This window comes from Vanessa cardui, chromosome 17 (genome assembly GCF_905220365.1).
Source record: "Vanessa cardui chromosome 17, ilVanCard2.1, whole genome shotgun sequence".
Taxonomy (NCBI): Eukaryota; Metazoa; Arthropoda; class Insecta; order Lepidoptera; family Nymphalidae; genus Vanessa; species Vanessa cardui.
Window position 1 is genome coordinate 11208843 of NC_061139.1, and position 22256 is coordinate 11231098.

The 22256-nt window shown below is 32.1% G+C and overlaps 1 protein-coding gene across 2 annotated transcripts in view; it reads left to right on the plus strand.

Moving 5' to 3' along the window:
* Positions 1-4322: 4322 nt before the first annotated feature.
* LOC124536899 (rho-related GTP-binding protein RhoN-like) overlaps positions 4323-22256 on the plus strand; it is a 158993-nt gene continuing 141059 nt past the window's right edge. For both annotated transcript variants that reach the window (XM_047113555.1, XM_047113556.1), the window contains exon 1: positions 4323-4567. The gene's annotated coding sequence lies outside the window, so the exon portion shown is untranslated. The remainder of the gene's footprint in view (positions 4568-22256) is intronic.

A 22256-nucleotide genomic window follows, 5' to 3' on the forward strand; every position in this document is an offset into this window, starting at 1 on the left:
TTTAAGTTTATGACTACTATCAAAAATACCCTATTTTATTTAGATTAGTTTAGACACAGACTATACAACTCCCAATATTGTGTATAGTAATTGACGACTCTTTAATACGTCAATTGTTAATTAGTGAACGTAGTAGGACGTTTTCAAGAAGACATCTTTTCATTGACAATGAATATCATTCGCTTTAGATTTTGTAATCGGTTTTGTTGCTTCATTTTAATGTTGAGCGCGCTCCGCCTGTCTTTTGTTTTATTATCTGAAATTTTGTATTCAAATTATCATATGTCTATTCTGGCCGTTAGGACGTTGGGTGAGTGAGCCAAGAATTACAGCCATAAAAGGCTGCAACCTGAACCTATCTACTCAATGGATTGATCTTACCTACCAAATTTCAAGTCCCTAACTTTAATACTTTACGCTCGGCGATGATGAATCAATCTGTCAGGGCTTGTTATTTTATATATGTAGATATAAGTTATAGAAGGAACCGGAGTAAGTGTCTGTAATTGAAGTTTTTTATATATTTTAAAATATGAATAGGGCAGACTTTTAAAACGTGATCGGAGTACGTTTTAAGAGTCGTTTTTTTGCTTTTTGACTCCATGGCACGCTAAAAGGAACCCTCGATGGGAATAGTAAACCTCCATTTCAACAACAGCAGGTGAAGCAGTATACCTGACAGTAATATGGAGTTTGCTACTATAACGTAAGTCTGCCGATCACTGGCTCTTAGTCTATTATGTATATGTCAAAACAATCCTCTAAAATCTATTAAATGCAAAAGTAACTCTGTCCAACTGTCTGTAACACTTCCACTTAATTTGATGGATGATAAAGAAATTTTGAAGGAATGACTGACTTTTATATACCAAAACCTTTCACTAACTAATACCTGGGCGAAGACGCAGACGATAACTAGTAGTATCTAAAATATATTTTCATAGAAACAAAATGTATAAAAACAAAAGAAAAATAAAACTGAACCGTAAACATTTAAAGTCAGCGGAACGGAAAATATCTTTCTTTTTGTATCGTAGAGAGCATTTAAAAAAAAAAGATATTTTTATTTTTTTATCTCCAATGCAAGATTGTTGAAGGTATATTTTCATAGCATCAAAGTTTCGAAATACGTTCTGATTTGCTTTAAGCTGTTTCTTTCGACTTACCTCGCTTTTCTACTCTTTCTAGAAGTTATCGCATGGAATTCTTTTTATTTGAACACAATACATCGTTCAAGCACAAATCTCTGATGTTATTATACATAAAATATTTCATTTGTATTTCTAGTTACAGAAGTAACTTCTGCAGTGTATTTGTATATTCAGTCCTCGTCGACCTCGTGGCTATCTTATGAAACAGCTTCTTCCGAGTTCCTGAGTTCATGTTGGGTCGGCCAAATATTAGAGATACAGGGATTGACAAATTTTTAGGTTCATTTCGAATTGTGACAGTAGGCAATCTTCGAATCTCAATACTGGGTGTGAACTCCTGAACCTGATCTCACTTAAACATGTACATTATTTATTATTGAATTATGTTTTCTTAATTTAAAAATTAAATTAAATTATATAAATGAATAATATAATTTCATGCACCTATTAAATATAAAAAATTTCTTGTTTTGTACTTACTTATGATTAATTTATAAATGGAAACTGTTTTGGTTTAAGAATTGTTTTATATTTTTTATTTTATTGTAATTATTTCACTGTTTGTTTCCTGTACACTAAATAAATAAATAAATAACGTAATCTTCGTAGTTTCCAACAAATATCTTCAGTAAAACTTCAACTTTCTTCTCTTGAATGAGACGAATTTTTTTTTTGAGATTTTTAGCATCAACACGTTCACCGTTAAATATGCGTGTCGGTTTGAGTGATACTTAACAAAATGAAACAACGCGAGTCTTTTTTTGCTGTAACTTCGTAACAGGTAGAACATTCTTGAAAGGAATTTTAATTATGATTCACTTCATATATTTTAAGTAACATTAATATTCATTCTAAGCTGTTAATACATATCGAAGTGATATCTATATTTTATTACTTTATTTATCTTTCAATGCGTATTTATTGTGTCGAGTAGCGAATACAATCTCAAGAAACGACTATGCTTTCATCGTGATTACTTTTCATATACAAAGTGTATCCTTTGTGTTGCTCTTGAAATAAATAAAATAATTTAATAATAACATATTTTTAAATAAACAACAGACAAATGTTTGGTGAGTTTTGTACATAGTGCTTCAGTTTTCGGCTGGGAATGAAAGGAGGGCTTTCTCATGCCAAATTTAATTGAATAGTTATTTTTTGTCTGTGTATTTTTTGTATCTGTTACCTGACGCTAAGTGGTCACCGCAACCCATAGACATTGGCTCTATAAGAAATATAAACGATTCTTTATTCGAATGTGCTTTTGTAAATACTTTTGAATCGTTTCTAAGTAAAAAGTACGTTTTTAAGTCATGTAATTAAATGCAATTAGACTACACTACTCTCGCTTACCCAACTTATAAACTGGAACACAGCTACACTAAGTATTGCTTTGTATATTTGACGGTAGAACATATGTTACAGGTAGTAAGGTATAAAAAATCAAAATATACTTTATTCAAGTGGGATTTCCAAACACTCTTGAATAATTGTCATTGTCAACAACTATATCAAGTGAAGTAATCAACGGTTCTGAAAGTAGATTCTACCGATAAAATCGGCAAGAAACTCAGAAGTTTGGGCTTGGTTGGTAGGGTTTTTAAGCAACCCTTTTAGGCGACCAAAAAAATCCTACTACCAAGTATGTATGTATGTATGTATGTATCATCATTCTCCTGCCCTTATCCCAATTTTATTTGGGGTCGGCACAGCATGTCTTCTCCTTCCATACTTCTCTGTCAGACGTCATCTCACAAGTAACATTCTTTCTAGCCATATCGTCTTTCACACAATCCATCCATCGTTTCCTTGGTCGTCCTCTACCTCTATATCCATCCACATCCATGCTCAAGGCCTTCCTCACAATGTGTTCCTCATTCCTCCGCATTACATGCCCATACCATGATAGCCGCCTTCCACATAACTTCTCGGCTATCGGTGTCACTTTCAAACTTCCTCTTATGTACTCATTCCTTACTCTATCCATTCGCGTAACACCACACATTCCTCTCAGCATTCTCATCTCCGCAACATGCAATTGTCTTTCAGTCATCCCTTTTGTAGCCCAACACTCTGATCCATACATGACAGCAGGTCTGATCATGGTCTTATAGATCAGAGTAAGTATGTATGTATGTATGTAAGTATGTATGTATGTATGTTATTTAAAATATATAAATAGTTGAAATAATATGCATTTCGGGTTTAATATATTTAATTAACAAAAAATACATTTATTTAAATACTGTAATATAATATAAAAGTTAATTTAAACTTATAAAAGCCTGTTTGAATAAGAAATAATTTGATTCGATCGGAACTTGGTTATTCATCGGCATATTATGTAAGTATCACAAGATATATTTAATTGGTATTTATGTTGTTTTGAGCTGCTTTGTTTATATATCGTATTTACACACTATATAAAGTCATAATACATTGTATGTGCGTATAGTTGATATGTATTCGGAGTTTCCTTTGTATGGTGCTTCAGAACAAAGTAACGAATGCATCGATCTGTTTGGACAAGCTTGCTGTTCAGGTCTCAGGTCGTATGATAGCTGTGACGTCACAATGAATTTTGAATAATGTATCACACAAGCAGAGGAAATTAACGTTGTAGCAATTATGTTAATTACATATTAAAATCGTATAAACTATAAATTATACAATGTGTAGCTACTTTTATAAAAAAAAAAAAAACTATTTTTATAATTCTTAATAATCTTAATAATCTTTTTTTAAATATTTAAATGTAAATTTTTATGACAAAGCGAGTTGAAAATTAAATAAATATATATCTTCTGCTTCCTTACTATTATTAAGTAATATTACAAAGTACATTATTCTTGAACACTATTGTTAAGACGCTGTGCTTTTGATGCGAGCGAATATAAAAATTTCACGGTTCAATCATCTTAAACATCGAAATATTTCCGTCTCACTCTCGTAACGCTTCAACGCATCTTGCTATCCTGCTTTTTTGGGGATCCTAGACGCAGAGCTGATATCGACGCAGCCTTATCACTAGTATTAGCTACAACCGATAATTCGTTTTATATATTTCACAATAAAGGTTATATTCAAATGTATTAGATTTGTCTAAGAGGTTGTTCACATACCTGAATGGCCGTATCTCGTAGTATTCAAGAATGGGGCTCACGCCTCACATTCACAATCAGTATTGCTCCGACCGCGACCAGGGACGGTCGTGTGTGACGCCGTAAGCCGGCACCCGCGTGTGTAAAACATTCGAAAACGAATATCGCTTATCAATATAAAGTGCTCACATTTTAATACTTTCTAATTAAAAGTCTTAGACTATGTGTGTGTGAATGTAATTTTGTGTTTCGTGAAGTTTTATTTATTTTTTTGTTTTGGACTGCATTCGGGGAGTGGATAAACGCATCTCGGAGGTATGTCAACCAGTTTCTTGGTGTAGTTTTTAATAATTACTTATGTAGAAGCGGATACGAGTGATTTCCTTTTGGTATGCAATGTAAACCTGTTTTTCGTCCGGTCAAGCGTGGGAAGGAATTTCGTTTTCGATTTTATAATCACTATTATTTGCATTGTTAACACATCATTGTGTAATTGTTGTTTATCAATATGAGATTGTTGTGTTGTTCTAATTTCAAATTGCGTTTACGTTTTGTTATCTTCAATAGATCATGTCGTGTCTTAATATAGATTTTGAATGCTATTTGCGAACGTTTTGTGGGGTATTATGATAATGGCCCTTGGGACAAAATAACCGATTCATCTTAAGTATCAATTCTCGTAATGAGGCTCCTATTATTGAACCGGAAACAATGGGTTGTAAGATACAAATATCTACATAAATACGCACACATGCTTATAACTGAATCTCTATAACATTTATTTAAATTTTATTTACAGAATATTTTTCTTTTACTCACAATTTGTTAGGTTATGTTAGCTGACCAATATTCTAAATACGAAAGTGAGTTTGTATGTTAGTTTATTTGTTACGATTTTCGTTGTGATTGAAATTGTGCATACACGTTGTGTGGGGTATAGAAAAAAAAACATAGAGTAAACTAAAGTGAATAGTTTTGATACTTTCAAATATAGTGTAAAATTTTTGTAATGAAACAAAGAATAGTCAAATTAAATTCCCTATCAACAAACAACGAAGAGAAAGGCAAAGAAATGTCATTTATTTTCTTGTTGACATTCACTGATCCCATTGGAAGTTGCTTCATGGGTACAAACTTAACTTTATAAAGTAAGTCGAGATAGTTTTTTATTGCTTTGTCTTTTAAAATTCTTATCATTAGTTTTTATCAGAAAACTTTTGAGTAACTGGTAAGAATATACTTAACTATTATTAGGAAATAGGAACATTGTCTGTGTTTATATGATTAGTAATGTGTAGTACAAAATTTTATAGTACGTTAGAAGTATATTTTGAAAACTCTGTAGTATATTTTGAAGAATCAGTATGTACCTTAATTACCTAGTAGTTAAATAAATCAAGAACTCAATAGCGGCAACAAAAATATTGAATAAATATCAATAGGACATATTAAGTATGCATAATAATATGTAGGTAGTTAAAAAATAATAATTAAAGCGCTTTAAAGTAAATTAAATTAACAGCTGTAAATGTAACAGTGCTGGGTTAAGACTTTTTTTCCTTTAATGTTTTATCCACCACGCGGCTTTAATGCCGATCGGTGGATACACACGGCATACCATTTCAAAAAAGAAACATTCTCTAATCCTCTCAATGTTTTCCTTCACCGCTGAGCTGATTTATAAACACAAATTAAGCACTAATTTCAGTGGTGCTTACCTGAGATTGAACCCGTAGTCATAAAGCACATGTTATAGCCACGAGGTCAGATGCTCCAATATTAGTAACAACTTATCAATACAGTATTTGTATTGATCAGTTCACTTCAATCATTCTCTTTGATATCGATTTCAAATGTATTTTAAAAATAGAACTTGTATTTTCATTCAGTAGGTATTAAATTTCGCTAAAAATAAATCATTGTTCGTAAATGAAAGCGCTTAAAGCACAACGTCGGTGAAATTGCCTAAATATAATATTCTATTTTTGTGACATATTTTCCGATCATTATTTATATTTCAATAATGGGAACGTTTCGGGAGCGTTATTTATTCTTTGGTAACGTTCTGCTTCGACTTTTTAACTGATTTCGAAAAAGGAATCTTTTATAAATTCGGCTCTCTTTTTTTACATAATTCCGTTATGTTTTAATTATTCCTTACATCTCCATGCACTATCACCTTCTGGGGAACTGAGTTATTATGTCCCTTGCTGTTGTACCACTCTCCCTTAAAACCAGAAAAACAAAGAAAGTACAATATTAAAATACAAAAATTTTGTTATAATTACATTTTTTTAAATGTTATTGATATATATTTTCAATGTTTATTTATTGATATTAGTCAAGATTATCAGCCACTCGTTGACTCCCGCGGCTTCGCTTGCATTTTAGGGGTTGGTTATCATCAGTTAGGCAATAAAGTAGCCTATGTCCCTTCTTGGTGTTTAATTTGCTTCAGACCAAATTTCATCAAAGTTGGTTCATTAGTTTGTTCGAGACAGAGCGCCAGACAGACAGACAGAGTAACATACACTTTTATAACAATAGTATTAAAAAAGTTTGAGGTCCTTATACAGAATTTGAGTTTCGAACCTCAAACCTCCATCGTTTAATCTAGCGACTAAGCCATCCAGCCAGTTATTTAAAATATATAATCCCATTAAAAATAATGGTACGTCATTTACCCTAACTGCCAAGCATTTGTTATGTCTAACATTTGTTTAGGTTATAGAAGTTATTCGATAATTATCTACCGTTGAAATTAATGGCGGCCGTATAATGGAGCACATTCGGTTTATTCGGAGACAAGTTGACGGCTATTTGGATAATAATTAAAGTTATCTGCGAGCTTTGGTCATTTCTCTATTGTATCAAGTGATTAAGGTTGCGTGCTAAAATAATTCTATTATATAGGTGTATTTTTGGGATAAAGTTTTACCAAATTCAGTTCGGTGATGAAACAGACTGACGGACGGTATAGTTACTTACTATAACTTCAGTATTATAGATTGGTTTCTCTTATACAATTCTATGTATATTTTTTCTAATTTCAACGTAGATCCATCAACCCGCATAGGAATAGCGTGTTGGAATATGCGAATAGCCTTCTCAAAGGGAAGAGGGAAATTTACAGGCTGTTACTCTTACTGTTTACATAACATATAATTTTTAGATTGAAGAACAAACAATAAAATATTGTTTTTTTTTTTACGCCAGGAAAGTTAAAATGCTTGTTTTCTTTAGTCTAATATTCATTAATTCTCTTGAGTCTCTGTAAGTATTAAAATTCGTTGCGTATTTAAAAACAACCGTTTGACCGTACAGCGACTGTTTCATACTGGAAACATATATATTTGTAGAGATATAAGTACCATTATATAACTATGTCTTTCGTTCAATTGTTTTTTTTCTAGTGAAATCGCCAAACAAAACTTGTGATTGAATCTCGAAGATTTCTTTTGGGAAATGACAGTGATTTCTTTACACAATCCTGATCTCCTAAATTAGGCTACAGGGGATTCCTTCAAATTCGAAGTAATTTTTTATTTTGTTAAATTTTTTTCTATTCCATTCTCGTTTAATATAAAACGCTAGCGAACAGATGCAATTAGATACGTTATTATATGTATGATATAAATAACTTTGCCTAATTGCATAATTTCAATGTTGTTTTAAAATAATTACGCAAATAAACATTTTATTATTATAACAAAATAACTCATAAAATGTAATTAATATCAGATTGTGATTGAACCGTAAATATTTAAATACTGGAAATAAATTAATTTCACCAAGCTTTTTACTTAGGTTTCTAATGAAATTAGTACCATGAATGTGTTTTTAAAAAATAATATAGCTTCAGAATATTATACACCGGTGTGAGGAAAGAGCACGATGTAAATGATTACAGGATGTTATGTAAAAATTAGCATACTGTACATATGGCATTTTTTGCAAATTTGTTTTTTTTTTTTTATAATATGAAGACTTTTTGGTGCCGTTTCTTTTCCTGATTTAGTGAAAACGCTCTTCTGTGCAAGAACACGTGAAAATGAAAAATTTTAATACAATACTAGATTATATTAACAAATATTACTTTAAAATGGATGTAACTTGACTTTATTATATTATACCTTAAACTTTATGGAATAGAGTTGAAAGTAGTCTAAATAGCAAAAGCAGATCTGTTTAATTTCGAATCCGTTTTTTTACTAAAGCTAGACACTTTCCTTGTTCATTTAACAAAATCTCCTGTAAGAAAGTCCTGTAAAGTTTGCAAAAACTCTTGGCATAGGCTATTTATTAAGTGAGGTCATAAGCTATTGATCATATAATTGAGAGCGGAACAGTTACTTTGATACCCGAATGTAATGTATGTAACGCTGTAATGTAAGTATTAAAATACACATAATTTATTAAATATTGTTTCCCGAGTTAAGATAGTATAGTACGACAGAACTTAGACATAACATCGGCAAATTCGGTAAAATCGTTTAATGCCGATTTATACAAACAATAGAAATAGCTCCCTCTCGCGCCATTCGACGCTATTCGTCGCTATAGATTCTCGCGTCAGTTCAATCCGAGAAAGCAAGTGCATGTAAATCGATGTGTCAAAAAGGTAGTTAGTCATATGATATTACAAGTTATTACGTTTGTGTAAGGATCATATTCACATAAGAAATAAATATTGATAAATTGGGATAGCGTACTTAATTCGGATGTGATCGGTTTTGCCGATGCTACATCTAAGTTGTGTCGTACTATACATTAATGTTACAAGGTTAGTCGTAATGCAATTTTATGATATCGTAAGAACTGTAGTAAAAACCACAATTATAAACTAATTATATTGGATTGAACAAGATATGTATTGCAAATATAACGCTAAGAAAACCGCGAAGTTATTATCTTACCTATTCTATTCGAAAGTCTTATTAGATGTTTGTTTTTTATTATTTAGGCATTTTTTTAGAAGCAGCTTGTTGTTTTAGTATTTGCATAATTACATCGCTGTGATGCCACGCCACGCGCACATTTGACTAAAAATTGTAGGCTTTTAGAACGATTAAATGAAATTTATTCCTTTGTACTTATTTCGATGTAATATAGCTTCTTTTATTATTTGAGTATTTTTAGTAGATATTTACTTCATGAATTTGTGTTTTTGTTATGCTAAGTCATAATGTAAAACAAATTCGTTCACTACTGTCTGTGCCTATGTATGCGATCTTTAAAATTACGCAACGGATTTTGCTGCGGTTTTTTTATAAGATAGAGTGATTCGAGAGGTACGTTTTTGTATAAAATACATGACAATATAGTATAGAAATAAGAAAAATATGTAGTATATTTAGTATCAGCATTGCACCCGTGCGAAGTCGGGGCGGGTCGCTAGTTATTCGAATAGTTTTTTAAGTATCATATTAAATTTAAGAAAAAAGACCAATGGTCGTTTGACGAATTTTTTATTCCCTTGTTTATGTATTATGTAAAAAAAATACTGTAAAATTTCAAACACACAAAAATCTATGTATTTTCGTTATTTATAATTTAATGGTTTGATATTAAGAAATATAAAAGAAGTCAAGTTTAACGCTCGTGACATTTTAATAACCAACTCACGGTGATACTCTATGTTTACGCTAGTATACTCTAAGTTTTAATAATCATTGTAGTCAATACAGTATCCGTATTCTGTTGCGATTGTGTATTCTTGCCGGTTTGTTTAAAATAGCCCTACAGGTATTATAAAAAATATAACAGCCATGTAGTGTTTACCTACCAATATGTTAAAGTTGACGACCTCCATTGTCGAGTGGTGTGTACACCGGTTTTCATGGGTACGCCACTCTGAGGTCCCGGGTTCGATTCCCGGCCGAGTCAATGTAGATAGATAACCATTAGTTTTCTATGTTGTCTTGCGTCTGGGTGTATGTGGTACCGTCGTTACTTCTGATTTCCATAACACAAGTGCTTCAGCTACTTACATTGGGATCAGAGTAATGTATGTGATGTTGTCTCATATTTATTATTATTATTATTTATTACTAAAGTTTCGATGTAAATAATCTATACTAATATCAATGATGTTCTAGTAAACGGATATGTTATTAACGCGCAAAAATTGAAGACTAGAAAACGTCCTAATTGGGACGTTTGCCTTTAGTCGTTTTACGTAGTAATACGTTACAATACATCATAATTACGTAGTAATATGGGGTCGGCATTAGAAATTCGCATCCCGAATTTTATGATAGTAGGGGTTGTTTCTTAAAGGGGTTGTTCCCCTCTCTCGAAATTTACCACTCCCAACCCGCGGAAACCCATAGTTTTTTTTTAATGTGCGTTTAAAGTTACGTGTAACGGATCGATATTTTACATTATAATTAACCTTAAATCATTATTTTTATGTTTATTAGCTTTTTTCTGTATTATATTTTAACAAATACTATATACTATTTACTATATTATATTAATTTATAGTAAAAAAAACGTAATTTAATTTAATTTTGTAGTGAAGCGATTCTTTTGTAAAGAAAATAATAATCACCCAGAAGATTTTACGAACATGATAATAGAATACAATATAACATAAAATATAAAAAAGATCCATTTATCGCATTATTAAATTTAGTCAAGTATATATACAGATAAATGGTTCTTATAAATTTCTAAAATATACCTATTGTTGTTTCTATTTTTCAGCCAAAATTAACAGCTGTGAGGGGCACAGAAGTGGCGAAGCCACTCCGGCAACAAAAATAGTAGATAGTTATAGTAGCTAAGGATAGGTTAGGTTAGGTTAGATTTTATGACCAAACGCTGCGCAAGCCGAGCGAGCGAAGCGAGCGTGCCGCGGCAGCGGCCGGCGCAGCGCCAGAAATCACATTGTATACCAATAATTGGAATTTTATATCTCTCCCCTTCCAAAATTTAACTAACAGTACGAATTCTGATGATTTTAGTATTGAAATTTAAAAATTGAAAAAAAAAAAAATAATGATTTCCGCGTGGGGGGAGTGGTGGTGTAGGTACTACACCACCCCCCCTTACCCCCCACCCCTTCCCCAACCTTAAATTCGGGATGCGAATTTCTAATGCAATCCCGTAATATGTTTTGCGTAATTAAAACATCTAGTTATCCCTTTTACTTAATGTTTTTATCAAGCTATCCTTTTTACTTGTAACGAAATGTAAAAAAAAACGGTCAGCGGCGCGGCAAACTTTTCTGTTGTTTAGTATGGGTATAACATATCTGTTTATTAGAATATCATTGAGTAATATTATAACTGTGAAAGTAAATCTGTCCGTCCTATGAAGCAAAAGACCATCTGGCCAAGAGTCGAGATGGCCCAGTGCATGCATGCATGCGTGCATCTTAACCGATGATTGCGGGTTCAAACCCAAGCAAGCACCGCTGATTCATGTGCTTATTTTATCTTTATAATTCATCTCGTGCTCAGCGGTGAAGGAAAACGTCGTGAGGAAACATGTATGTGACAAATTTTATAGAAATTCTGCCACATGTGTATTCCACCAACCCGCATTGGAACAGCGTGGTGGAATATGTTCCAAACCTTCTCCTCAAAGGGAGAGGAGGCCTTTGGCCCAGCAGTGGGAATTTACAGGCTGTTGTTGTTTGTTGTTGTTGTTGTATGAATCAAACTTGAACTCCAACAAAGGACATGTTCTACTATTTTGCCTAACACATGACAACCAACATCCTAAAACCCGAGCGAAGTCGCAGTGGACTACTATCGTTATAAATCGTTAAAAAATAACAACTTTTAGTCAAACATATATTTATCCCGTAATTTAGATGATCGATATTAAATTCAAAAAATTCAATGACATGACAGTTCAATGGGCGGCCATGTTTGATATTTACGGGTGCGTTCAGAAAGTGTGTTCCAAATAATGATTTCGTGCAAGCGTGCAGTACTTTAAATTTATTTTTGTTTTGATTTATTTATTTTACCTTTATAAATAAATAATGTTTTATTAACTTTTAAAAGAATGATTTAACTTATTTTACTTTAAAATCGCAAATCAAACAATTGACTGAAGCTTACCTTGAACTAGTTGCCAATTTACTTATTACAAAATGACCTTAATGGATACATTTTATTATTTCATAAAAATATCAATGACGACTTTACATGACTCAGTACGTGATAATGCACGTTGCGTAAATGCCTTAATCTCTGAACGACGGAAGCTGGTGGGTAGTGACAATACGAGTTGGGAAGGTCATAAGATGGGCGTTATAGATCTCAACACTTACCTTTTGATTCTGAAACGCTTGTCAATGTCAGATTTACTAATCTGTAATCATTGGACGCTTATTCGTCATGGTTACGACTCGAATTGTGTGTTCAGCTGTAATAATACAAATTTTGACATTTCTTTATTAAATTCCAACCGTGTAAAGTCTGAGCGGATAACTAGTCTCTTTGTGTATTACTCAGTTTCAGAATATATGTAAATCTGAACATAAATTGCATGATTGCTGTTTTATTGTCAGTAATTAATATAAATGTTTTTTTTTTTTAAGATTATTTCTTGCCAGTTCTTGTCGGTAGAAACTGCTTTATACTTTGCGAATCGAAACTATTTGTAAAAAGTATGTTTGAATAAAAATATATTTTGATTTGTTCATCTACCATTTATAGGTTTGTCTGTATAACTTCCTACTTTGAACTGATGAAAAAAAAAAACAATGAGATTACATACCCGAATTATCCTCTTTTGGATTGAACATAGGTGTATTATATGAAGATAGTTAAGAGTTTCGAGCCAAATTAAAAAATAACCAAATTAATTCGGCAGTTGGCTCGCGTATAGAAAATTTCATCAATTTCGGTTCAGTGGTTTAGCCGTGAAAACGTAACAGACAGATAAACAAAACCACTCTCGTATTTATAATATTAGTAATATATATCGACAGTTAATTTAAAAGTAAACGTCTGCATAAACATTTTTGTCCGTGAGCTAGTCTTAGAATTGTATTAGTATTCGCGATCTTGGCGTTTTTATTTTTTTAATTAATTTAAATAAAGAACAATTACAGGTTTTATTCGAAAATTAAAAAAAGGAATGTTGATTACAACTAGCTTACATTAAAATACTTCAGCGAAGGTAAATGCATTTACTGAAATTATAATTCCTCTGAGAAATGTTGGTCTGCAAATCCAATGTCAGCGCTGAAAGAATGTTTACTAGGAATTCACTTCTGGCTAAATCTGAATGCGAAATTATTATTTATAATTCTTTACAATTTACATATGTTCCCAAATTCGAAATTCGAACGGAATATCTTTTATCGAATGCTCTAAACATTAAAATGAATGATACGAAATATCGTTCTGTTTTCAAATAAAAAATGAGTTTCCGTCGAAAAAGTTTGACTAGCAGTTGTTTTTTTTTTCATTTGTTAATGATTTATTTTGATCGCGATCATATTTATAACAACCATTTTAGCTTTTAAATAAGTCTTAATTACTTTGAAAAATATTTTCATTACTTTTAATAATCAACTTATAATTTTTGATCGGGTTTGGTTTAAAATGATACCATTATCAATTTATCAAGCCAACGTTATCAATCTTAGCTGTTTATCAAATATTAGCTTTAACGTTATTGGTGGGTAAATATTATTATCTATAACAATTAAACGGTGAAAATATATCAAGTGTATTTGGTGCATTATCCGCGGCATAATAAATTACTGTCAAGATATTTTTGTGATAAATAAAAATTTTAACCTATATTTTAGTTAAAAGGGTTTTATATGTGTATATATATTTCTGTTTGTAGTCTAGTATATCTATTAATTGTTATTTCAGTTAAATCAATGTTGATAAAGCAAACAGAAGTGAAATGGCTTATGTATAAGACGATTTCAAGATATCAAGCAAATCGCTGATTATATCGATCTTTTTATTATTATTCTGCAATGAGGTTACTTTAAAAGAGGTTGTACCGAATCGATTACAAAATAGGTCATCTAAATTGTTTTGAGTGTTCAATTATGGTGTTGTGTTGGAGTGAAGTGAGTGCGTATATAATGTAGGCCATATTTAGAACCATAACACGACTACGCGAAAGGACACGTTGCGAATTCGCGCGTTTTTATACGAAAAACTAAATAGAACAAAGGCCGGCAACCTCTTGGAAGGCAAAGGCTACAAGGCAAAATAAACTATAGGCAGACCTCAGTCATAATATTAACAAGCCCAATATACCTAAGCATAGTTAATGTTAATTAGTCATGTTCCATAATACTTACATTATGTTTGGGCTTTATAGCTAGAAAAATAAAGGAATGAAAACTACAAACGACCGAAATAGGAAATTATTTTTATAAATTTTAGTGTGATGTGTGTTTGAGACGCTATTTCTTGTACGTTATAGTACGGCAAAAATTTGATGTAGCATCGGCAATATTTGTAAAGCCGATCGCCATCCGTATTAAGTACGCTATCCCAAACTGACGCGAGAATCTATAGCGACGAATAGCGTCGAATGGCGCGAAAATTCTATTGGGTGTATGAATCGTCAGTTATTAAATTTGCTGATGCTATATTTAAGTTGTGTCGTACTCATACCTGTTATATTTGTCAATTTTTTTACAAAACATTGACGGGCCGCAAGGAATGTATTCGCGGGCCCCGCTGACATAGAAAATTAAACTACAAGCGGTAGTTCGTGCGACATACTGCGCTAATGGGTTTTGCCACTTAAGAATAGACTAGTGAATGAATTTGAAACGAAATTTCAGTCCGTTAACGGAGTTATTCTTAATTTTGACACGTTGACGTAATCCTTGATGTATTTTAGTGACACTTATCTCCCACGTGCTCGCCTGTGGGCACGTGCATTAATTATGTCATCGCAAATATAGGATCATCTAATTTTATCATACACTTCCTCACACATAGTTCAAAACATATAAAATTGTACGATTGTATGTGTGTGTGTTGTGCGTAATACTCTTTTGGTATTTAATATTAAATATGCATTATTTTTTAATATTCTTAAATTATTTTTTTAATTAATTCACTGTGAACCTTAAAAATATCCGCTATTTTATTACAGAAACGTATGTATAGTTTTATTAGGATTTATTGATTTTATTCTTTGATAAAACTGTCATTATTATTTTTTGTTTATAAACATTATTACACAAAACAACGATACAACGTCATAACTTAGAATATACATCATCATACGGGTTTAATAACATTCAAAGGGATCTTTATCACTAAGGCGTGATATAAACTAAACTGTAACAATAAAAATTATATAATAATTGCTAACATTAGTTCCTGCCTTTATGTTAATATAAGCTTTCTATAATTTTGGTGTCTTTAATAAATTAATCAGGCTATATCACTCAAAGAACCGATCCAACGGTCTACCCATTTCGTTACATACGGACCGATCATAGGGAGACTTCTAGAATCTTAGGATACCCACTCGATACCAAGTCTGGGACCGCTGTAATGTTCACAAATGACGTCATCGGGCATATCGCTCGGAGTACCGATTCAACGATCTTACCCATTTCGTTACATACAGACCTATCATAAGGACACTTCTAGAATCTTGGGATACGCAGACGATACCACAACTGGGACTTCTGTGGCTCTCGAATGACGAAATCACAAGAGATTGCAAAGGTATGACAAGATCTCCCATATAATGCTTCTGGAAGGGGTCAGTTCTAGACTGGCTTTAGGAAGATCCTTAGTCTTTGTTCAGCTTTGGACGTCACCCAGCTGATGTGAATAGAATAATAATTATATATAGAGTATTATCAAATGCTGTGTTTCATTATTTTTATCTCAACATGTACTTAAGTTAACATGTTCAATACGTAGTTATGATAAGTGTAAGTGTTAACTGGTATTTGATTGTTTTATTTGTTTGTTGATGGGATATAAATATACATTATTTATTGACGGAAGTAATATCAATATTTATGAGAAAATGTGATTATCTTGATTGCTAGAGGTAAATAAAATAATTGCATTAGTTACACGAAACCGAGCAAGCACCATATTTCTAGGAAAAAACCGTAAGGAAATATGTGGTGGTCGGACTTTGTACAATCTCAGCCGAGTAGGTACCACCCGTTCAATTATTTTACCATCAAACAACACTGCTTAGTGTTTCAAGGTCATAACATCTTAGTTTAGTTGCTCATTGGTGATATAAGGAATAGTTACCATATTTTACCTCTTCCAAGAGGTTACAGAGTTTACAGGTGACCACTTACCAACGAATGGCCTATTCAACCACCGCATGAAAATCAGCCACATTTTATCAATCAAACTTTAGTAGACAGTCTCCTCATTCGAGATAAATCCTAAGCCCAGCAATGGGCGATTAACGGGTTGATACTCATTCTTTGTTACCAATATCCTGTAAAGATTTTCGTAACAATATTCCATATCGATGGGAGATGCGTCATTATTCACGACCCGTAGAGTGGCTCATTGCGTGATGTATCGAGTTAGCTTTACAATATACCGTTTTATTATCCACTGAATTTTCTGAAGGAAAACCGGTTCGTAGGTTGTTTTTCTTTGAATATTTTACCTAAACTCCGTGTAATATTCATGAAGTTTCGAATTGAGGTTTATTTTGGGTATAGGTTTTTGCAGGATTGACTGTCTTAAATTATCTTTACGGTAGTTATTCAATAGAACAGATGTTCATAATTTAGTCGGTTTATAATTAATTCTATCTGACCGACTTATAGACGTGGGTAGTTACGTTTTAGTTGATTCAGCGAAATAGTAAGCCTTCTAAAGACGACTCACAACAAAGTGAATGTGTGTGTGTGTGTGTGTGTGTGTGTGTTTGTGTGTTTGCGTTTACATGGTGAGCGTGTGCATTTGCCTGATTTAATGGTGATCGGACAAAAGAAGGACCTCGAGGCTGTGTGCAAAGAGGGTTGTGTGTTTATAAAATCTTAGTGTGTAAGTATGCCACATTACCCGGCTCCTTCCACGAGACCCGGATAAACTCAAAAAAAATCACGTACATCAAAAAACAAGGTCAACCCGGACATAAATCTATTCCCCCTTTTTATAGTAATAGTGGACATATATAAACATTGAAAAAACATAAATTAATAGTGTAGCAAATACTTTAAATTCCTGATTCAACACCTGAATAGTGATAAACACAAGTTATCTAATTACGTTTTATTAATAAATGTTATAAATTGTTTACTAGTTTTATATTTGACTTTTTTTTAATAATTATACCTTTTATTTAAAAAAATTTAATACTTTTTTCCGACATGTTTAACGAGTGTCGTTTTGTTTCGACCTTCCACATTAATCATTCTCTCTATTAGTGAAAACCGCATGAAAATCCGTTCAGTAATTTAAACATACAGACAGACAGACACGACCGGGCTTTGTTTTATAATATGTAATGATTAATGAGTGAGTGAGTGTAATATAGTATGTAAAAATTGTTTTTAATAAAAAAAAAATCTCTAAATAAATAGTACTGTACTTACAGACAACGCTCGTTACAGTTTTATAGATATAACAGTTGTAGACTTAACAGTATACAGAAACATGATAGGATTGCACACATGCATAGGTTTTCCTGGATTTTCGTGTGAATTTTCACACGGCTATGAAGTTGTATTCGGATAGAATTACGACCAGTAATTGTGTCATATTAATATTCAATAAATGTATAACGTTTGTTTGAGAAAAATCAACTATTTTAGTAATTAATATTCGTGACGCATCACATGTATAGCATAAAAGATTTGAGAAAGTAGTTGTTCTCGAGTCTGTTTGTGATTTTAAAATAATCGCTTTTCACCGAATGCATATATATGTATACACCGTACATACACATCTTTGTCTGTCTGTCTATTTGTTTCGGTAAACTCCGGAACGGCTGGACCGATTTTGATGGGACTTTCGCTTTCAGATAGCTGATGTATTAAGGAGAAATTTAGGTTCTCTTGACTTAAATATAAATAGTATAATACAGTCACGTTGCAGTATCCAAATACTGTCTAGAACCTTGCACAGCCGTCGCGTCCCCTAGTCCCTACCAACAACTGCCTAGTACAGAATTATTAACATTACTAAAATCAGCGAATTAATTAAATACAAATCCGCACGAAGACGCTTGCACTGTTAGTCTGATTATAGAAGTAAAAGAATAGAAGTACACCAGTGTATTGGCACATTCACTTGCCTACAATAATATGCCCTGAGTAGTTTGCTGATCTGCCAAGAGAGTCTCCCTGGATCATTATGTATAAGAAAGTCCGCAAATGTCCTTACTAGTGTAAACAGGCACTTTGTCATTATATAGGGTACCCCGTTATTGACAACATATAAAGTTGGTACATGAAATCAAAACCTGCTTTAAGATTTCCTGGTTCTTTAAAGAGCTGGTCTTCCTCAAAATTGACCGTTATAGACGTTATTTTTCTATCTTAAGTCACATCGGTTATTAGAAACCTTCGCAAGTGAAGTTACGAAGTAAACTAACTCATCAAATAACACATCTGAATAACTTCTTAATAGAATTTACGTCAAAAAAACCTCATAATATAAGTTGTTATTTATTCAATAAACTTGCTCTGGTTAATATGTTTCGGGACGTCGAGTAAGTTTGTCTGTTAAAAGTCGGAAAGTTGGTAAAGTTAAGGGCAATGATTTAAGTTCCAATTGGATACGGGATCTTAATAAAATGCATCGTCTATTAACTGGATGTTTTCACACCGTTAAATATTTCCAATGTGTTTAAATACATTGTGTTTATGTGTGCGTTTTTAAATTTTCTGGAATATATACTTTAATGTGATACAACAACAACAACAACAACAATAGTGTACATTCCCACTGCTGGGCTAAAGGCCTCCTCTCCCTTTGATGGGAAGGTTTGGAACATATTCTACCATGCTGTTCCAATGCGGGTTGGTGGAATGCTCATGTGGCAGAATTTCTATGAAATTTGACACATGCAGGCTTCTTTAGGATGTTTTCCTTCACCGCTGAGCACGAGATGAATAATAAAGACAAATTAAGCACATGAAACAGCGGTGCTTGCCTGGGTTTGAACCCGCAATCATCGGTTAAGATGCACGCGTTCTAACCACTGGGCTATCTCGACTCTTAATGTGATAACGTAGACTTAAACATAATATAATATAAACAATGTATCTAAGAGAGATCGGTCAGTGGTTAGAACGCGTGCATCTTTTTTTATTTATTTATTTAGGTTTATCAACAGTTGTTACAATATAAAACTTACTATAGGTACAATTAAAATAAACAAAATATCAAACGCAATTGTACAACTAATTATAGATAAACACTGCATGCTAATATGATATATATATATAACCGATGATTGCAGGTACAAGCCCAGGCAAGCACGACTGTATGTTCATGTGCTTAATTTGTGTTTATAAATTCATCTCGTGCTCAGCGGTGAAGGAAAACATCGCGTGGAAACTAGCATCTGTCTAATTTCATAGAAATTCGGTCACATGTGTATTCCACCAACCCGCATTGGGACAGCATTTCTTACAACGCCATTGTCTATGACCGGTTGTGACCACTTAACCTCATGATACTTTACAAATTCCCTCTCCCTATTACGTATACATATATATAATAAAAAAAGTACTCTTGGTTTTTTATATTACAAGCTTTATTTCTATTTTTAAAAAGACTTATTTGTTCTGCAACAACAATGTTTCCTCAGAGCATAAAGTAGACTAGAAATGACACATGTATAAGTTGAGATTCCGTAAATACCTACTGAATTGATTGTTGGTTCCATATGAGTGGTAACTTTACATATTGCAACATGACGTTTCAAAAGTTCATTTATGAGCCTACTTGGGTTTGAATAAAGAATATTTTCATTTTATTGCATTGTACAGTCAGGATCGAGAATGATGTCATTTCTACAATATATTATTCTAAGTACAGTCGGGATAAGAAAAGGTTCGTCACCTTAAGATCTATTTTCGTGTGCTCAGTATGAGCGATAATCTGCTTTATCAATCGTAAATATATGACACTGACAGACATATTTTGACAATACAGTAGAAGATGCCATATCTAATTTAAATTTATAATGACTAATTACGCCATTAAAAAAAATCACATTGATATAAAACTAGACGTACTCCAAAGATTTTATACAATTATGAATCAAGTTATCATACTGTGTATGTTTAATTTTATATGCAGTTATCAGATTAGCGGTTTATATTTCAAAAGGTACTAAGAGCTTAAGAATTGATAAAGGAATTAATTTGAAAATTGACGAAGGTATTCTTACTCTGACTGTACATAAGCTCAGTCCTCTGGCACATTGCATGTATATTCAATGCGCTGCAATGAATCCCAAGGGCCGAAGCACATGAGGGCATGTGGGTGTTATTTATCGGTATACCTTATAAAGAAACTCAGTACGTTAACCCTTTATTATTCAACGCAGACTCTTCTAAGAAATGCTTAGAAATAATATTCTACAGAAAATAAAGAAACTCATATATGCTTTAAAAGTAAATCTATTCGGATTTTAGCAATATTAGTACGTACTAACTATATGTATACATATGATATAAAATATATTATACGTATACAATTTATAGATTGACGAACAGATATAAAAATATTTTTTTTTGTTTTTTTATCCGGCTAGGAAAGTTGATATTGTGAAAAAATCATTATAGTACTTTGTAGATTATTTAACTAAATTAAATTTAATTGATTCATTTGTTTACATATTTAAAGTTACGGCTAATTATAAAATATATAGTATATTAATTTAAGTTACTGTATTTAACTAACTTGACTTTGTATTTTTTAAATGTTGAAAAAGAGTAACTACTAAGTTTTCTTGCCGGTTCTTCTCAATAGAATCTACTTTCCGAACCAGATTACGATTCAAAAGTGCTCGTAGAAGCCTACTTGAATAAAGTTTATTTTGATTTTTATGTTAATGCAGTGTATGTATTACTTAAATGTGATGTAGCGTGGAGTAAAATGTTTAGTAATGGCTGAATGGCACAACACTATGGGTATATTTTATTAAAGGTACATCATCGTTAAAAAAATAGTGTAAAATAAATCCTTGATAGTGGTGTGGTGTGGTTTGATCAGCTAGTTCTCATTATAAATAAGAAGTTCGTTACAACATAAAATCTTATCTTCTTAACGAACCAGGATCAAACGTAATCGTATCTCGTCCTCCTCAACTTGATAAGAATGACATTTTCTTGAATTGTGATGAGTTATACGATAAAACATATAATTATGTGGTAGATCCAGTCCGCTGATTGGTTAATTTCAAGTGGGTACATAATCCCACGCGAAGTATGAAAAGTATGAGAAAGAACACGAAATAAAAATACACAAATTGCACTTGAAAGATTCGGAAGTTTTTATATTCACTGTGACCAACTTTTATTTAGAGAAAACAAAAACTAAAAACTTGTTTTTAAAGTGCATATTATTCGATAGACTGACTTCATCGACTTCAATTTAGAATTCATCGACCTCAACAAACCGTTAATTTGTATTAATTCCATATTTAAATATTTCGAAATGCAACGATAAATATAAAAATTCCATAGTTCTATCTTTAAATATATTTTTTTAATTTATATTACAATATTTGTTCGACTCTTTTGTTGAAAAGTGAATTAATTTTTTTGGACTCCTCGTTTTGTTTTATAACGATATTCTTGCAAAGGTATCACACTTATTATATTGAAAATAAAATCGATTAATCATTTGATTATTTCTCGAGTGTATATAAATATCAATATAAATATATGTGTATTTAAAAAAAATTATGATAGATATAATTGAAATAAATAAACGACACTGATTTTGAGACAAGATTTCAAGACGCTGTAAATAATATCCTTTTGTTAATAATACAAAAAAAAAAAAAACTTTTCAAATATATCATATGTAACTGTAAATCT